This window comes from Balaenoptera acutorostrata, chromosome 6 (genome assembly GCF_949987535.1).
Source record: "Balaenoptera acutorostrata chromosome 6, mBalAcu1.1, whole genome shotgun sequence".
Lineage (NCBI taxonomy): Eukaryota > Metazoa > Chordata > Mammalia > Artiodactyla > Balaenopteridae > Balaenoptera > Balaenoptera acutorostrata.
Genome location: NC_080069.1, coordinates 52,257,263 through 52,277,386, shown reverse-complemented (window position 1 = coordinate 52,277,386; position 20,124 = coordinate 52,257,263). Strand labels below are relative to the sequence as shown.

Genomic DNA, 20,124 nt, shown 5'->3' with positions numbered 1-20,124 from the left:
AAAACTCCTTAGGGAAGCTCAATATAAAATACCCAAGACCTGACAACAAGTCCCCTGATCTCTTTACGTTTCTGAATTTCTTAGAGAACTGGGGAACTATAGAAACCTTTCACTCAAAATCTTTGATAGTGGAGGCCAACTTAAAAAAAAAAAAAAAAACTTACAGAAATCAAAAGGAAATGCGGGCTATTTATTAAAGTCAAAGGTTAGCATTGCGGTGTCCTATACGATGAAATGATATAAAAAGCCATTCAGCTTTGAATTCTCAATACCTATCTTAACTTCTGCTTCATCTTGTGATGTCCTAAATCTGGCTAAACAGCATGGAGCACCCTTGGCAGGATTCCACCTGACTGCTATGCTATACTCCTTCGCTATGTGCATAGCCTGTTGGGCCAATTTTACACCAGAGACACTTGCTTGAAATATGTAGAGATGATTTTCTTTTATTTTTTTTTAGGTTTACAACAGCTTCACAGAGCACAAGGATAATATTTATAGGCTTGAAAGAGTAAAATATACACAAAGATAAGAAACCAAGGGACACGTTAACAAGAAGCGTCTCTATTCTACAATATCATGGATTGAAAGATGCACCACTAGCTTCCCAGCTGTGAGAATAATAAATATCACTACATTAAGTGGACATATTTATGAGATTCAGAAACTATGTAAAAATTGCACATCTAAGACTTGAAATATGGCATTAAACCAATATTTTTTGCTAAAATTTCCTCATAGTGATTAAAATTTTAATAAGATCACCTATCATTCATGGTTTACCTACAGATGCAAATAAAACTTTCTCAATTGATAGTAAGTTTCAAGCACTGTATTATCTCAATTCCAGACTTTGAATTCAACTGAATTAAACAAATAACTTCCTGAATTTCTACTACAGACAAGTAGCAGACTAGATGCAAGAGATAAAATAATAAATAAGACAGATGTCCCCTTTCTAGGGAAGAACAGAAAGAGTACCTTGAATCTGTATTCTTCACAATCCACCCTCCCTCCAACAGATTTTTCTGACAGTTAAGTTGGAGAAACAAGATAAATCAATAACAATCTTTACTGGGTAGATATTTTGTTGATTCAAGTTTGGACATCATACATCCTATGGAGCACCTGACCTGCAACTTTTTCTCAGAACAAAGATAGGTGCATTTCTAAAAGCCCACCAGATTTGGAACATATTAGTCCCAGAAACCTAACAACTTTAAGGAATAGCCCTTACAGATTCTCTACTACAACGAGCTAGGGTTATCAGAATGTCACCTTCGCCAGGAATAGAGCACACAGTATCACAATCTTTTTTTCTTGATTTTAACAGAATCCTAAAATAAGTCTGAAGACAGTGTCTTCATTTCCTCACTTATAGATCTATACTTTATATAGTTCCAAAAAGTAATCCTGCAAGTGAAGACTGCCAGCTGGCAACAAGACACCAGCCTGTGATGGAATTCTTCCAGAAGTCATCTGGTCACAGACCTAAAAAAAATGCAAGGTCAGAATGCTGGTCCTGGGGAAATAGGTGTGGGCATTCTGCTGGGAGTGCTACAGGTTACAACAGCCCCACCACTGAGGAGCCAAACAATAAGACCTGGAGATGACACACAGTCGTCGAGCTGCCTCTCGGATCTGTCTCTCTGTCCTCAGCCACCTTAAACTACAACCAACAGAACTACCAGAGGTAGAAAGAACATCATTCTGGAGACCAGGGTAATAGGTAGTGAACTAGGAGTCACAGACCTAAGTCCTTCACACCCACTCAGCAGGATGATTTTAACAAACCACCTGACCTCTGAGCCTCATTTCCCTCATCTGTCAACTCATTATCCCAGGCAACTGTGGTAAGGTCCTGGAAGAACAGAAAACACAATGCTCTTGTCTCCTGGTTCCATCATTGTGGGCAGTACACCACCTTCAATTACTGATTCCACCTGTTCTTCTGTCCTAACAGCCAGGACTTTCAGCAACTAAAAACAGGCAGCTCCTTACTGTCCCATCAAATACAAAATTTCTTACTCTAATTGCATTCTTACGAGGCAATAATTTAGAAGTTACTTTTAGAACTTGTACAAAAGGGGAAAAATCAACCGCTTCACTTTTCTTCTCTGGACCACAAACTATGTTGTTCACCAAGAAATCAAACTTTGCCCCCTACTGTCCACAAACAATACAGGTAGATTAGCCAAATCCTTTTTAAAAAGTCCAAGAATCAAGAATACATATTTCCAAAGAGCCAGTTCCCCCTGAGGGAATGAGCCTCTCCAGCAAAACAAGGACATGAAGCAGCATACAGGCTGTCCGATCGCCTTTCAGAAGTAAGAAAAATAATGTAAACGCCGTTAATGGAGAAAAGCAACAGGCAGACCTAAGAACATCAAGAACTGGCATGAGAAAGCTACCATCAGCAGCCTTAAGAACCCGTGTTCCTGGCAGACGTGGTCTTAGGCATGAGCAAGAATCGAGGAGAAGGTACAGATCAGTGTTTTTAAAAGCATCCCAGATTCTGACCTGTCACTGGCTTACTACTACTGGAACTATACTAGCAGAGAAGGAGTCCAAGAAACCTTATCATCCTTACGACTTTTTCCTAAATGTGCTGGAAAGTAAATGTTATACACAGAAGCAGCTCCTGGCACATCATGCTATCAAGAGAACAAAACTATGGGGGAGACACTGGAGGCTTCAAGTGGTTATACACACATGCCTGGGGTCCGATCTTCTTTGGACAGGAGCAGAATTAAGACAGTTGCAGTGGTGTCTCTCTCCAGCCACAACTTAAACTTGGCAGGTTCTGCATTGCAATAAACAATCTTTACCTGTGACTGGACTCCTGGCAAACTAGGAAGTAATTATTCATACAACAAAAGAGAGACCCAAAAGCAGTGACAATGACATGGGAGGGAGGGAGGAGGGAAGACACAGTAACTAAGCAAATGTACACACAAAACAACTGAGACCAAGAAAACCACCCACTCCTGTCCCCAAAACAATATGCAGAATCCTGGCCATATCCTTAATGCCCAGACTATAGAGATGTGTCCCTTTCTCTCAAGTCCTCAAACTACTATTAAAGTTAGAGGGGGAGGCTTGTGATAGCGTTTTCTGCCGCATCTCCTTAAGCAGGCAGACCAAGGAACAAGGACAAGGATGCTTTATAAATTTCTCTAAAGCTCTTGCAGTACCTAGCACTCAGTAATAATGTGTGATGAAACCATAAGTACTACACAAACTTCCTGGCTTCTGAACATGGTCCCAATACAAAAAACGTGAAGATATTTCTTAAGATCCTTTAAAAATAAAACTAGAAGAAAAAACTTTAGATGAATTTGGAAAAGGTCTAGTCTCCAAGGTAACTACCAGCCCACCAAAACCAAAGCCTTTCATAGGAGAAGCTCCATGACAATAATTCTCAACCTTTTTAGGAAGATAAAACACGATTCTTTTTTTAAAAAACAAATTCTCAGTGCCCCACCCCACCCAACAACGAAGACACCCTGGAAGCCCCTCAACAAGACACTCCAGGGCATGTCAAAATAAGCAATATATTCATCTAAAAGAATCATATACCATCATGGAAGATGCTTGGTACCAAGAGTTTTTTTTAAGTGCCTCTTCAAAATTAGTTCAGAATAGACCTACAGTATTTTTTAAACTATACATACAGTTAGTTCAAAATTAGTTTTTTCAAATTAACCACACACTTTCACTCACTCCCAAATATCAAAAAAATGTGGCTGGGCTAGAAACTGCACCAATTTTTAAAACTGCCAGCATTAAGCTCCTATTATTCTGAAAGGTTTTGCTAAGATGTTCAATACAGGGACACATTCTAATTCCTTGTTATGACTGGCCCAGCTCAAGTGGCTGCCAGGAGAGCAGGGCTTTATAGGCATTGTTCCATCCTCAGAAGCTACATTAATGCTGGGTTGATAAAACAGATCTTCATATCTGTGTACTGGGCTGAACAAAAAGTTAACTAGAAATGTAAGTGCTTAAAGTCACCAAAAGGAGAGCTCTACACTGACATTTTCTACCTACTTACCATTCATCTGTATTCATCTCACTAGACATTAACACACACCAAAGCTGCTCTCTGCTATTCAAATTGTGCTATTATGCTCAGGAGTAGATTAATAATATCCACCTTCCTTATTGTAAAATAAAATTACAGCACTGGTCCAAACATGACATGTGGAGCCTCTTTCTACTCTGCTGGCGTATCAGCTTGCTCTACTGCACACGTGGGAGAAAGCTTTGCTGAGCTGCCCTGCTGTTTCTGGAGAGGGGGGTTAGAAAAGGCTGAAAACTGGGAAAAAAAATAAGGGGGAAAAGGAGAGAAGAACAACACACATATAAAACTCACACCTGGTAACCTCTCATATCAGCTCTTTTTTACAGCACTCTGAGAGGAGAAAGTCTTTTCTAAGCTGACACCATCAGCAATGAGGTTAGCAGGTGGGCCATGGGCCTCTTTGAAACAGCTCATAACATCCTATTAGTTTTCACAGCACCAAGCAACTTCTGCTGACCTCAAAGCATCTGAACAAATATAAGCAGGCAACAGGCAGGAAGAAATCTCTGCTCCCAATTGGGGCAAGTCTAAAATCCCAGGGAGAGGGGAAAAAAGGTAAGACACCCTGATGGAAGCACATCTTGTAAAGGAACGAGAAGCTGTCTTGCAACCAGGCATTAAGGAAGAGGAGGTCCAAGACAAGACTTCTCTATGTAAAATAAAGAAGACTTCAAGATGTAAATTTAAGGGTGGGAGGGAGGGAGATGCAAGAGGGAAGAGATATGGGAACATATGTATATGTGTAACTGATTCATTTTGTTATAAAGCAGAAACTAACACACCACTGTAAAGCAATTATACTCCAATAAAGATGTTAAAAAAAAAGATGTAAATTTATAAGGAACAATCTAACTTAATTCAAACGTTATTTGCAAACACAAAGCAAATCAAAAGAACTGAAGTCTTCAGAACTACTGCCTTTGTATAGATACTTTTTTTTAATTCCCATGGCTTTAGGAACTGCAGCATTAGAATCACAAACTCAAATAAGCACAAAGGCCAAGCAACAATGTATTCTGAAGTGAAATAAACCATGCTCCATGTAAAGAGTGCAGTGAATATGGGCTCAGTTTTGCTCCCCCTTCACACATTTTCCAGAGACACAAAATATGGGTCTAGATCTTTACATGATATTTCCCAATGCTTAAATCAACAACTCACTACTTTTTTTAAAACACAGTTCAGGCCAAACAAAACAGCCCCAGAATATGCAGCCCATGGGCCACCATTTGGGACCCGTGGCAGAATCCACTTGTCAGTTGATACCCATTTCTCCCTTTCGTCCTGTAATAGCAGCAACTGTCTTGGTGACAGAAAACAATCTTCAGTGAATAAAATGTAACAAAATGCTTAAGAGCCAATGCAAAAAGCTGAATAAGAAAAGAAAGGGACAAGTGCGTAGGTTAGGCCTGACCCAGAACTGCCAGGCTAGAAGTAGAACTGGCACAGGGCTCCGAAGCATAGACAGGTGACTAAGGGACAGAGGGTTAGCAAGAGGTGTCACAGAAGAGGAAGGCTGTGGGTGGTTCAAGTTCTTCGCAGGGACAACGGCAAGGAAGGGATGAAAACCTAAAGCACTGATGACCCGGTATTTGGGGAAAGTCCATGAGTCATTCACAGCCATAGGCCAAAAAGGACCCCAAGGGTTTAAACAAAATAAGCCAGAAACCAGTTAAGTAGCACCTAGGGGAGAGAAAGTGGTGTTGAGCAAACTCATACAGAAATAGGCCTTACCTGGGAAGAGGTCATAAAAACTTGCTCACTCTATAATAAACTTTGTATATTTAAAATGTTTTAGATAGTTCTGCAATAAAGGTGGGTGATCCTCGTGTCACCAAAAGTACCTCCAGTAGAGCAGCAGCAACGGTGAAATAGAAAAAGCTCACTTTTGAAAAGCAGCTCAGAGGAAATTCAAGATTAAGTACAAACAGTTCCAGGAATATTTTCCCCACCTTACCCAATTCGGTGAATTTATTTTCAAACACACTGTGGCTTATTTGCTTTGAGACATACCTCTTATACTTCTGATATGCACAAATGATGCCTAAAGAATAAAAAAGTGTTAAAACAATCCTTTAAAAACTGAACAAGTGAGCTATTTCCAATAACTTACTTGACAGGGCATCCATCAATGACTTTTCACTTGGGGTGGTAAAAAGGTATTGAAACCAACAGGGGAAAAATGTTATTTCAGTGTAAATTTCATTTTTTTTTTTGATGTATAGGAATAGATCCTTGATAAGAGATTAAACAAAATCCAAATCAAGAAGATATGGGCTGATTACTTTAATGTAAGTGCTTCAATTTTAAAATTTGATTTCTCATTGAAAAAAGATGGAAAATTTAAATTAAGATATTTATATTCCTGGAATGTTAGCTGGCTAACTTCTCATAATTTCACATGTAATCTCTTAGCTTTATTTATATTTTCAAGAAAAAAATGCATTTTAAACTTCCCTTCCAAATTCCATTGATATATTTATATCTATTTCCATATTGAAATGTTCAAAGTCACAATTCTCCCAAAACCTCCCTACAGTCTGGGAATTTTCTCTTTCTCCGTGGCAGAAATACACATTGTATGATGGTATGCTATAAAGATGGTATGTTAGAAAAACAATGGTTCATAGTAACACATTGAAGGCCAAATATATAAAACTCATCTACGGGAACCACCTATTACCACTTTTCCAATTCAGGAAACACTGTCATTCCACTGCCAGAAATCTCATACTTCCAATATGCACATCTTCACCCCATCAATGAGGTATGAGGTTTCACACTCAAAGAAAGGTTAAGAAACCAAGGACATAGGTAATTGAGCCAAAACCAGATGACAGAAACTTCAGAATACCAGCCTAGTTATTTTCCACCTGGCTCTGCTAAACTAAGAATTTCAACCAAAGTGACAAAATCCATTCAGGCAAGACAACTCAGTAGCTAAACTGGCGGCACTGTGTTCACAAGAAGACCTTACATGTATAATATTTGTTTACAAAATCAGAATGGATTTTAAAACAACCTATGAGGAGACAAGGAAGCTTAGAGACTGCCTTGGATGAAAGCTAAAGGCCCACACCGCTAACACGACGGCACCCAAGAACCAATCTGAATGACTTTCTCCCTGCTCTCACCAATGTAAGACAACTCCAATTTTCAAAGTCCTATTTCCTAAATAGAACCTTATTTTAATAGTCTTTACTCCAGAGGGCAAGATGGTAGAAACTGTATGGAAATTTCTGGATATGTGTCTTTCTCCTGGGAAAGAGGGCCCACAGCTTTCTTCAGATGCTCAAAGAGACTCAAAACTCCTCAATCTTAACAAGAAATTTCAATTTTACAGTGACTCCATAATAAGGAAACGCAGGAAAGCTGAGAACTCTGAAATAACTATTGCCCATATTCTCATCAGGAGATAAAATTAGTGAAAAGGAATACTGAGCTTGAAGTGAGTCTGACCACTGCTAACTAAATGCAAAACAAAATAAAATGAAAATCCATCCCGAAAGAACAGTTAATGGATCTGATATTTGTGAAAATAGGGATTTTTGTGATAGTCCATTAATATAGTCTTTAAAGCTGCCGAAATAATCTCCAGTAATGAATAGCCCACAACAACAAAAATTCTGGAGGGAAAGAAAAGCTAATCATATAGAATATAAATTTCCTTTTTATGAGACAGACTCCTTTTTTAAGCCAAGGAGAAAGGCCAGTATAAATCTATCACTATTAGATTAGACAAGGGAAAATATACAGAAACCTCAACCTAGTAGTTCAAAACTTATCTGATGCTAAAACAAAACCTTCATGTTTTAAAAAAATCTAACATTTCACTATAACTGTCTCATGATAAATAAGTCTATTGAGAAAAATCATCCAGTTTTTTCAAATAAACAATTTCTAAAAGTGGGAAAGAGGGTCTTGCCTGTCAAACCTTCTTTTGCTATTCATTTTCAGTCAGAAACTGACATAATAGAAATCAGTAATATAGACAAGTACTAGGAAAGTGCAAGTTTTAAAAAAAAAAAAAAAAAAAAACATAAAACACAATTACTTGCAATTAATAAGGCAACCTCCAAATTGGTTTGGCTTTAACCCCAGGCCACCTATTCCTATGACCTTCTCGGTTATCTTACTCCTTATTCCACTCCTTGCCAAAGCACCTATCCTTCTCTTCATAAACCCTGCTTACAATGAAAACCCTTATCTGTCATCACACAAAACTACCAAGCAACATTGGAAAGGGAAACATACAGCTAAGAATATTAATGAAATTGATGCATTCAACACCAAACCCACAGCTCTGAGAAAATAATACCTTTACCAAAAACAGACATTTTTATGTAGACTAATCTCGGGAAACTTAGCATTGCTAATAGCGGGGATGATGGCTATGAAAATGCACCTAGCCCAGTGGTACAGAGGAGTAGCCTTTTGTTTTGTTTTATACGATGGACTACCAGGCTATTGATATAGAAAGTCGTCTCCCCGTTATAAAAAAAAAAAGTTCTCCTTTGACCTTACTAAAATTAAAGTCATGATATACATCATGAATGCTAAAAGCCAAATCTGTTCATTTCCTGTTAGTGAAAATTTTCCTAAATACACCATAAAACCTCTGTAGGCTTTTACTAGACACTAATTCCTATTTTTAATTCAGATTTCAAGTTACCAAACCTACTTAAACCGTAAAAAAAAGTGTATATTTTAACACACAAAAGCCTTAAAACAAATTATGGCCTTTCAAGCTTAAGCGCCTTCTGTTTCCACTTAGCACTTGAAATCAAAGAAAAATCGACAAGCATTGCAAACCAACCAGTATCTAGAATCAAATAAATAGATGATAAATGTTCTTCCCAAATTAGAAACAAAACAATGGATTTGGTATTAGAGTACACAACACGTGGGTTCTGTGAGTAACAAGAACCAGTGAAGACTGCCACATCTGTAAAATGAAATTGCCCAAAGCAAGTAAACATTCTATGCATCTAATGTCCTTCACAGAGTTAATTCAAGAGTTGGGTGTGGCATCACTAGTGCACAGAGCTTTGGATTTCCAACAGTTCTATAATATAGTATTAGCATAAAGCAGCAATACTGCCAACTAAATATTAACAATCGAGGAAGCCTCTAACCAGGATAAGCTACATAATCTGTGGGTCGCAGTACAAAGTCAAAGTACCGGTCCCCTTGTTCAAAAATCAAGAATTTCAATGGGGAGGCATTATGGTCATGTGCCCATTCAGTGGCCTTGCCTCCAACCAAATACCCATGCTTAAAAAAAAGAAAGAAAAAACACAACATCATCAACACTTTAATGTGGTAGCTTACTATGATTATTGGCCCGTTCAGCTGATTTTCCAAAGAATCAGAAACAGCTGGGGAGGACTGCTATGGGCAGGTTTTCCACAGGGTGGCACACCATCCAGGCCCCATACCATCTCACCTGCAGAGCCCCTCCCAATGCCATCAAAAAAATTAACCTGACCAGGCTAAATACCCTGGATCTCCAACTTCCCTTACTTCCAAATAAACATTATCCGTGAAGAAGGTGGCAACAAGAATGTAATAATGTGGTAGATTTTAAAAGATTTCAAATGAGAGCAAAAGAACTGACCCTACCATGCAGACCAAGCCATCAAAAAGGTGAAGGTAAAGTCAGTCTTGATAAGATGCTATTTAGGAGTACCCAGCTCTTTGGGGACAAAGAACATGAAGAGTAATTTGCCACTGTGGTGCTCTTGCGCCATGCTGACGCCTGAAAAGCATCATAGATTAAAAAAAAATTTTTTTCTTCCAATCAAATTAAGAGGAAAAGGTTGATCCCAGCCTAGAAGCTGGGGTATTCTGGATGGCTCTGTTGTGTCCTTAAAGAGAACTTGGGACTTCCTTCTAGAAGAGAAGAGAAAGAAACGTTTGAGAGGGCAAAGCAGTATTTTTTTTTTAAATTATAATAACATCAACAGGAAAAGCACAGAAGGCTAGAATGGCTGAAAGTGGCAACCAGGATTCAGCCAGGAACACCTGTCCGTATACAAAGAACCAAAAGCTGGATTAAGAAATGAGTAAGTAGAAATGCCACTTAGAGCATTGTTCTTCAGTAACCAGCTGGGAGCTGAGTCTTAACTAAAAGCACTGAACCAGAGAAGGACCTCGCTTCTCTGGTGAAGAAGCATTAACCAGAACCAACCAACCAAAAAACCAAAACCAAAAAAGGAACTCTAACAACCAATACATTCTGAGCCTAGAAAAGGAAAATAAGCTTCAGTAGGAAATAACAGGCCTGGCGGACACTGACCAGTTTTGGGTACCTGTTCTATGCTAGGAGCATATCCTAAAACTAAAGTTCTCTTGAACCACGGGGAAAGAGTGTGTGCAGCTTAAACAGCTGACCTGACATGATTTCTAAGAGCAAACAAGACACAGTGAAGGAAACACCTAAAGACAGGGAGAAGGCGCGGGGGAGGGGGGGGCGGGTCTTAAACGCCTAACGCTGGGTCTTTGAAAACAAAAAACCTTACTCCCCCGAAAGGTGGCAGCACAGAGTTACCCGAAAGGGCATTAAGGGGCCAGTTTTGAGCACACAAACACAAAAACATTCTCTCAAGAAAGAAAAGAACGAAGAGGAAGCATAGAAAATTGGATGTAACGTGTTTCTTCAAAATCTAATTTTCCCCACCCCAGCCATGATCTTCCAAAAATGTTTTCCTCCTCCCCCCTCTACTCTCTCCCCCATTTCCAAGAGAACTTTCTCTAAGTATGTACCCACCACACACCTGAACAGTGTTAAACCAACATTCCTACAAACGTATTCTGAAGAACAGCTCAAAATCAAAGGCAGTAACTTTGCAGTTCTTCCATCAAAAGAGTCACCCATTTCTAGAACCAAAGGTCCAGATGAGAAAGTAGATCCAGGAAAGCTTTTCCACCCGCTCACCAAAATGGAGACTCCAGGTCAGCTTCCGCAAGAAAGAGCGGCCTTAGCACAAATGAAAAATTCAAACGACTCTGGGGGAAACGATTCTTGACAATGTTGTCTTCAAGGGCAACTGAACAGTATTTCAAACAAACCGATTTTACTTAAAAGGATGGGGAAATTACACCCCAACTGGTATCAGAGTTTTAAAATGGACTTAATTGCCATAAGTTTGGGGCTGAGCTACATTTTTATGAAGACAATTATTATGGGTAGGTCCACAAAAATATTAAGTTTTAAAAAGCTCTTTGTCCTTGCCGGACATATTTCGTTTGGCATTAGGCACCATCCTTTGGGGAAGGAATAAAGGAGAGTAGATAGCCGGTAACAAACCCTCCTTTCCTCACATTTTCAGAAAACAGAGAGAGACGATAGGAGATGAACATCTTATCGTAAAGATGGTCTTTGAAAATACACACTATTTTAAATGACCATCTGGACAGCTACGGCTCCGTGCCTGTGGCTCACATCTAGAGGCAAGGTTCTGCGCTCCGGCCCTCTAGGATAACAAGTCGGCTTTTAAGGAAACGCCGTGGAAAAACTGTGTGCTGGTCACTGTCACGACCACTGGAGGAGTACCTGCGGGTGAACCGAGGCTGGTCCACCCGAGACTCCACCAGTCTCACCAAGGCACGCACACACGTCCGTGCACCAGGGCGCAGCTGGCCAGCCCTCCTGGCCGAGCTGGAGGCAGCCGTCGCAACCGCCGCGAGCAAGCGAAAACCCAGAGCCTGCCTCGCCCGGCGGCCCGACCCACCCCGCGGTTCCCGCCCAGCGCACGGCTCGCGCGCAAACCCGGGATGCGACCTCGAGCTGCGACCTCGCGCGGCTGCGCCCGATCTCACCTAACACGGCGCAAGGGGAAGAGCGACCCGAGGATCCTCCCTGCTCTGTCCCGGGCGCCCACGGTCCCAAACCACCTCCGCACACTGCGTGGCCGCAGCAAGTCTCGAGACGCCCCGGGAGCGCCAAGCACCACGCGCGAGGAGGCGCCGTACCAAGTGGGCACGCCACCAGACACCACCCGGCTGGAGAACCCAGTGCACGCAGCCTCCCACAAGGCGGAGGCGCCAGTCCACCACAGGAATCCTGCCCTTTTTCTAGAAAAGCCCCCTCCCCCACTTTCCCTCCAATACACTCACCTGCGTCTCGGCGCAGTTCTTCTCGCGCCACCCGCGGCCGTACCCCGGCACGTCCACGCCTGTGCACGCTGCCTGGCGCGACTGGCCCCGCTCGGCTCCCGCCGCCCCCAACCAGCTTGTGCCCACAAGAGGGGCGGTGCCACCTCCCGAGGCGCCCAATTCCCTCGACTCCCACCGCCAGGGGTCGAGCTCTAGGAACTTCCCGTGCACAACCTCCGCCGCCCCCACCAACGTTCCCGCCCTGAGCCCGGACGAGGGCTCCCGCCGAGCCGAGGCCGGACACCGCAAGACAGCGCCGCGGCGGCGCGCACCACCCTCAGCCTCGGCGTCCGAAACAGACTCGCGGCCCGGCAAGGCGTGCCCGCCCCCGCCCCACCCCACCCCACCCCCCGCACTTGCCTGCTGCGACTCAGAGCTGCAGCTACTACGGCTCGCGCTGCCGACCGTCACACAGCCGCGGAGGATTCGCTCCGGGCGGGCTCCGCGGAGAGGCGGTAGTAGCGGCGGCGGCGGTGGCGTCCCCAGGTCTGACGGTGGCGGGAAGGCGGCCTGGAACCCGGCGGAACCCCCGCCCCACCCGCGCCGCACCGGCGACTGGCCTCCTCACCCGGCCCGCAGCTGCCTCAGTGACGCCCGGGCGCCGCGGTCCCGCCGTTTGTAGCGGGGCGGGGAGGAGGGGCTTGCTTGGAAGAGCGCCAGGAGGCGGGGCCGGCGGCGAGTTCGCGGCGCCGCGGCTACTGCCGCCGGCGCGTGCCCTGCCCGGCAGCCCCGAGGGTCGGTGCCCGGGAGCAGACGCCCGACTGCGGACGCTCGGCTCCTTCCCTCCCAGCTTCCGATTCCAGGCAGGCTCCTGGACCAGGTTGCCCTGGCAGCGCGGAGCGTCGCGCGCCCAGAGGCGTCGGATACCAGGTGCAAGTTTGCAAACCCCGAGGCTCCGGACGCTAACGGGCAGCCAGAGCGATTCGCGCGGGGGTACTTTCACATATGTGTATCAAATATATATACATACATATATTAACATATTGCAAGCAAAGCTCAAGGGCTTTTTCCCTACTTCACAGCTGAAGGGTCCGGTCCCTCCGCGAAAAACTAAAGGTTTGCCCCCGCTGCCCTTCTCTGCCTGTCTAGATGGAATCTGATGTTCAAATAAGCCCCGAGTACCTGTGTGGGGTGCTATACTCTGCTTCAAACACAAAGTAGGAAATCCTGCACTCGACTATATAAGCGCCTGTCGCTCGCCGCATCCTTCCAACGCCCCCCACCGAAGCCCCGAAACGGCCAACTCTTCACCGAGGGGGCGTCCCATCGCTGCCTTTCCTTGGCCCGCCCCCACGCCCAGTTCAATCGCTTTCCCCAGGAAAAACCTGTGCCAGTTCTCAGACCCAGACCCAAGCCTGGGAGTCAAAACCGACCCCAAACCACGCGGCGGGAGCACGTTTTTACACCTGCTCATCCGCTTAATTACGAGAGCACCTGTCATGTTGGGGGTTTTTTTGTGTGTTTGTTTTCTTTCAATGCAAAGGCTTCCGTTTTAACCCTTCCCCCTAAAAAACTACATTTAAAAATATCACCTGTCAAACGTACCTGTAATCGCACGAGGTAAGAGAAAACTGAGCAGTGGGCGGCTGAGTCGCCGCAAGAACGTGACCGAGGTTACAGCTTCAAGGGCATGATGCGGGTTTGATGCAGCAAGGTCCGCTAAGGGCGGCCAGCGCTCCCCGCCCCCCACGCGACGGGCGGGGCTGGGGGAGAAGCGGGGAAGGACTCCTCTAACCCAGGGCGGGGGATAGAGGAGACAAAATTGCCCTCTTGGGCGAAGTCAAATCAGACAGTAAAGTAGGGGGCTCAGCCATGATCGAAATGGAGACAGTCCATCCCTCAATTTGGGGGACCCGGAGCGGGGACACCAGAAATAGCTAATTGATTCTATATCAGCATTTCTATTGTCACCCCAATTACGATTTGCAATTAAATGACCTTAATTGACTTTGTACGGGTTCCTGGGAAAACGGCTCAAAGCGCCTGCGCCTCTTTGACCTCCCTCTAAACAGTTAATTATAATATTCCCATCCCAGGCAGGGGGCATTGCTAAGAATGCCTGTTTCCAAACGTTAGGCAAAAATGGGCCTACCAAATTTGCCAATCCAAGCCTAAAACTCTTAGAATGCCCTATGATGCCCTACTTCCTGAAACTGACTTCTTGAAGTTATGGGAGACCTCTCTCTCAACAGAGTTCCCCAAGTCTTCCAAACCACTTCTAGTTGGCAAACACTGCGTTTTCGTGGAGAACTCCAGAACAGGTTAAGCTTTATAAAGTGGGGTTGCCAAGCACTTGGTTAAAAGAGGGAAGGGGAACCCAGGAGTACCTGGTGTAAGACAGACTCAGCAATAACTAAGAGAAATAGTTATTTTCTTAATCCCCCAAAAGGTGATTTTTAAACACTCAACATTTTCTCTTCCTCTTTTTTTTTTTTTTTTGACTTATTTTAGATTCTAACAAATCTTTCAGATGTCCCATTTAAGAAGCCATTTTACCAAGGAAATCTTATGGGCCCTAAACAGATTTTATACCCTTCCATCCCCCAAACACTCACACCTTTTCCCCTGACTTTTAGGAACTGATTTCCAATTAGGAAAATAATTTCTTAGGTTACTATTGTCTGCTCTGTACCCCACCCCGCCCCCCCATGTTAAGCCTACATTTTATAGGTTGCACTGTAGGCCTAAGAAATAAATCACCTCCATTTCCCTTCCACTCTCAACATCCAGAGGATGGGTATAATAAATAGGGTGTAGGGAAGGGCTGAAGGTTTAGAATCTTAACCAACAGGAATGTTTGTACATGAGCGGGGGAGGGGAAAGAACCTGTTCATTTCGGGGAGAAAGTACAGAGACATCAATCCTGGCCCAGCGGCGTTAAGAGTAAATTCTAAATGGTTGACAATTTCTCTCACTCTGGCCACAGTAAAGCCAGATCTGCAGCTGGTAATTACGAGAGAAAATACCCAGTCTCGACATCAGTTTCGCTAACCCGTACTTCCAAATGGAAAACGGAGAATGTATCCAACCTCCAATTTCCCACAGTTATACAGCTCTCATATTAATTCTTTACAGACGTGAAATAGGTGGGTACGTGGCAACGTGCTGGGCATAAATTAAGCAACAATGGCCACGCGAAGTCCTGTTCGCCACTGAGATCCCGGGGTGGGCACTGCCACCTTGCTATCCCCAGCCCCCAGGACCCCGGAGATGGCAAAGTCGAGTCCGGAGGAGACCGGCCGCGCGTTGGCTTTTCGAACTGGGAGGGTGGGTGGGATGGAGAGCAGAGAGAAATTAACCCCAGCCGGCTTTGTACCTTTTCCCGATCCTCTCCTTCTCAAGCACCACACGAGCGCTCTCATGCACACACTCGCCCACACCCCCTCGTGCCAATAATTTAAACTTCTCTTAGGCAAGGGCACTGCCACCACCATTCCCTCCACCCTCCCCGCCCCGCGAACATCCTACCCCCTTCCCACCTCTACCCTGTGTTCTCTTTTTCGCAGTAGAAAGCCAGCTGGTTTCTCCTAAACCCTGAGAAATCACAGAAGTTAAAATGAAACAAGTATCTGCCCAGCATCTCATCCCCAACCATCTTTCTCCAGGCGTCAGTTTAACAATAGCTATTCGAGAAAAGGGGGGGGGGGGCCGCAAGGAAGGGGGTGAGGGATGTGTAGCCGAGTTGGCTACTGAGGTGGCTGCGAAGCCTTGTCGGCTGCGAAGGGGTTCCCCCCTCGCCCAGAAGGCGAAGTCAGCCGCGTAGGACCAAGGACAGGGCTTGGAATCCACTTCTCAGCGCGCAGCACAGCGAGGCTCCCAGGCAGCCGCCCCTCCACAGACACAGCTCCAAGGATCTTATTTACGCTTTTCTGAACAAAGGGAATCTCATATCCGGTACAGGCTTAAGAATTCGGCCCTAAATTGGCTATCTTCTTTTGAAACACAACCGTGATAATTGGCGGCCGTGAATTAGAGCCCGCACACCTCGCAACGATGAGTTTTGACAGCTTCTACCCACCCCAGCCCCAGCCCAGCCCCAGCCCTCAGGCAGCATGTACTTTTTTCAGTCAACTACAACTAGCTGCTTGGTGCAGCATCTAAATTCCATCTGGCAATCCCATCTCCCCAGCACATGTTATCTGGTTAATGCAATTAAGTCTGGGGTTTTCGCTGGTCTAATCTCCAAGTCCAGGCTTCTGATTCCCCTTAATGGTCCTAAAGCCTCTCCGGTCCTTCGGTTGCTTCGCGAAAGTAGAGGCATGCATCCCTCCGCCCCCCCCCCAAACCCAAGTTATCCCTCTCTTCCCACGAAATGAACTTCCAACCTCAATCCCGAAGCTCACTCAATATCTAGACTCCCATTGTACCCCTGTTCTTCCCTGGCCACATTTACCACTTAAGTTTCTGCCATTGACATTTGTGAATATTCAGTACGTCAAGCATGCGTCCACGGTCTTTTAGTCTAGCTCTCTAGAATTAAAAAGCAGAGCAGTATCTTTGAAATAATACAAACATGTGCAATTAACTTCGTATTCTGTATTCCGCTCACTTACAGGTTTTCTGGGTTTGCCAGCGCATCGCTGCAACTAATGATTAAAGAAACCAAACCGAAACTTACCTTTCTCCCTTAAGGTTTTTGTGTATATGTGTTTTTAAAGTAACGGTGCAGTTCTCCCAATAAGGATGAGCAAGAAGCTGCTGGATAGTTCTCTTAAGACAGCACGAAACCTAAAACTGTGCTCGGCTTAAAAGAAGCAAATAAAAAGAAATGCTTTCGACCCCAAAGTCCAACGCTAAGAGAAATGGCGAAAAAAAATATATGAAAGGGGAGGGGAAACTTAAAAAAGATAGTTTAAAAAGACGGAGACTACCCTCCTATTGCCGTTCAACTAAACAAAAAGGGGCAAGAAAAACAAACGAAGGAACAAAGAAAAAGACGAAAGAACGTTTTTTCAAAAAGACGATGTCTTTCTCCTTGTTGCTTTTTAGTAGGTCGCTACAGGAGTAAGCTGCTGCATCTCTAACTGAGAACAGAAATAAGGGGGGAGGACGTCTTAAAAGGGAGGTGGACTGGACCACAGATTTATAGCACCGTATCACCAACCCCTTCTCTGCCTCCGCACTGCCGTGTGTGCAGCTGCTCTGCCAGGCTCCTATCCCGGGCAGCACGCGCGGAAGTATACGCTGAGTCGCGCCACAACGCAACTTGCTCATCTCTCCAGGATCCTGATTGGTCCAGACGCTTCTTTTGAGGCCGCCCAGGAGAGGCCGCGCGATATGATTGGTTAGGTGCTTGTGTCACTCTCGAGAGCTCAATGGAGTCCCGTTTCAAGGTAAGTTGTGCGGGGAGGTGCACGCTTAACACTGGTGGCGAAGGGAAATGCAAGAAGCAAAAAGAGATGGGGAGAGAGCAACGTGGGAGGGTTGGAACTGTACTATCAGAGTTTGCGATATGGCACGATCTCCTTTCCTCTTAAATCTTTCTGCTTCGGAAAGACTCATTTCCTTTGCCATCACCGCCGCATCTATGGCACTTTTCTTTATAACATTAAACTCTGTCCCCTATGTATGAGTCACTGAGAGCTCCTTCTCTTTGAACTGAGTGAAAGAGATGAATGTACATCCATTACTTGCACGCATGCCTTTTTCGATTTGTGTTCCAGTATTCTATATTAGATATTAGGTAATTTAATGTCTTTCTCTGTTTTAATATATGCATATTGCTGCTCTCTTGTTTGGGTTTTTTAAAGCGTCTTTTAGGATAAGAATGAAGTCAGAAATGCTTTCAAATAAAGCTGCACGGTTTGAATTACCTTTCACTTCATGTCAGAGTAGAAAAGTGCAGGATAAACATCCTGTCCAGGGAAAGAGGTACTGAGTTGAGCTAAGGTCCTTCACTTTGGGGTGTATGATGACACTCAAAAAGAGCAGCTGTATATAAAATTAGAACAAGCCACTCCTCTGCATTTGGTGGCAGTACAATTCTTGGACCACACATGTATTGCTGACAGTAAAGATAGTCAAGCCTTTATCTGGGCTCTTACTCTGAGGATTTAGAAAGTTTAATCAGAAGACCAAGTGCTGTCAACCCTTCTGTTTTATAGATGAAGACTACTTTATTAAACCCCATATTTTAATAACATTCAGGAGGCTGAAATATAGCTTTATTCATGGTATTTATTTCTTCCTCCAAGTGAAACTGTAGTCCTCAGGATCGACTTGATGTATAAGTAGAGACAATATTCACTTGACCTAGGTTCTTTTCCAGGTTGGATTTCTTCTTTTAATCTTGAAAGGTAACACCAGCTTCCTACACAGTACTTACAATTCTTACACAGTGTAACATCTTTCTGGAAGCTCATTCCTTTCCAAAAGAAATTCCTTTACTTGTTTATTTATTACTAGCCTCTATCTTTGAGAATGCCGGAAAGAGGAGGCACAGGTAAGAGTTAGAGATTGCAGGGGAGTGGAATGAGAATGGAGGGAAAATGGACAGATAGTCACAAAGCAAAATGACTAGAAAGTCAGGGTTGAAGTAAATCATAGTTCCTTGAAAGTGTCCTTGAGTGTTGATAAATGCTTAATGGCAAAGAACAGAAGACCTGTTTATCTCCCATATAGCCCGTACAATATGTCCAAGTTCTATACTTTGGATAACAATAACTGGGACTTGGGAAAGGAGGCCTGAATCTATATAATTGACATTTATAATTATCATGCCTTAATCCCCACCCCTACGTTTTATATAACAACAGGCCTGGGTTCCTAATTTCAACATAAAACTATTCTCTAGAACTGGGTGGAACTCAGAGGCAGAAGAAAGAAAAGCTGTTTGAAGAAAGGGAGTCAAGGGGCTGAGGGAACAACAAATAAAGGGAAAAAACAGAAAACCTCCACCTCATCTACAATAAAGTAATCACTGTATGAATAAACAGTTGGAAGATTGGGTTCGCTGTCATTCTCCTTCAACCCCTCCCTTCACCCCTTGATCAGTCCAAAGAGTAAGGTAATAAATACAGTTTGGGTAAAAGTGTAACATTGTTTAGTCAGAATTACCAATAAAGTGAATTGTCTTTTATCCTTGTTAATATGATTTTAATATTGAATTAGTTGCATTTGTTCATGTAATATTCTCAGCAATTTGAAGAAAATCTTTACCATTAACTTACAATTACGTAAGTTTCATCTAATTATGTGGAAACTAATACTTTGTTTTATTTTTTGATGTTTGTATCCACAAGAAAGATTTTGTGGATTACAGTAGTATATTTTTGCAAGGATTGGGGGAGGGTGGGTATGGAAAGCTGGGTGTGGTGTGGAGTGATGAAAATCCAGCATGTGTGTTATGTAGTTAAAGAAATTACCTGAAAAATAGCAAACTTGTCCATTCAAATGCAAAATGCTAAATTCTATGGCTTCAGTATGTATGCTTTTTTCAGTTTTTTCAGAGGAGCAAATATTTTTCAGAATGTTTTCATTTTCAACAAGTTGTTTTTTCTATGTAGATAAAGTGGAGTTAAATTATTTAAGAAATTGAAAATATCTTAAAATACTAGTTTACTTCCTCAATCAAACAGATGTTTTTAAATTTAAAAACTTTTAAATGGATAAATATAGTATAAGTAACATGTACTTTTCCAACTTTTAAAAATAAAAACTGAAAAAAAATAAAAATAAAGATAAAAACCGAATACAATCACTTTAACACAAATGATACCTGGATATATATTTCACTTTGAAATTCATGCTGTTACAGCCTGAAATATTAACATACTCTATCTTGCAATTAATAAAGACTATGTGTAAACATCAGACTCCACATTAAGCAATTGTAATCAATCCCTCTTTGTTCATAGCTAGGTAAAGAATTATCCACAGCATCT

At 43.3% G+C, this 20,124-nt stretch overlaps 1 protein-coding gene across 12 annotated transcripts in view; it reads right to left on the bottom strand.

Moving 5' to 3' along the window:
* Positions 1–17,384, bottom strand: part of ELAVL2 (ELAV like RNA binding protein 2) — a 134,883-nt gene extending 117,499 nt beyond the window's left edge. For 7 of the 12 annotated variants that reach the window (XM_057549440.1, XM_028165151.2, XM_028165152.2 and 4 more), the window contains exon 1: positions 16,860–17,383. The gene's annotated coding sequence lies outside the window, so the exon portion shown is untranslated. Of the gene's footprint in view, positions 1–9,706; positions 9,772–12,202; positions 12,392–12,601; positions 12,826–16,859 lie in introns of those variants that run through there. The other 5 variants (XM_028165153.2, XM_057549442.1, XM_007176827.3 and 2 more) reach the window with 5 other exon arrangements.
* Positions 17,385–20,124: the final 2,740 nt, after the last annotated feature.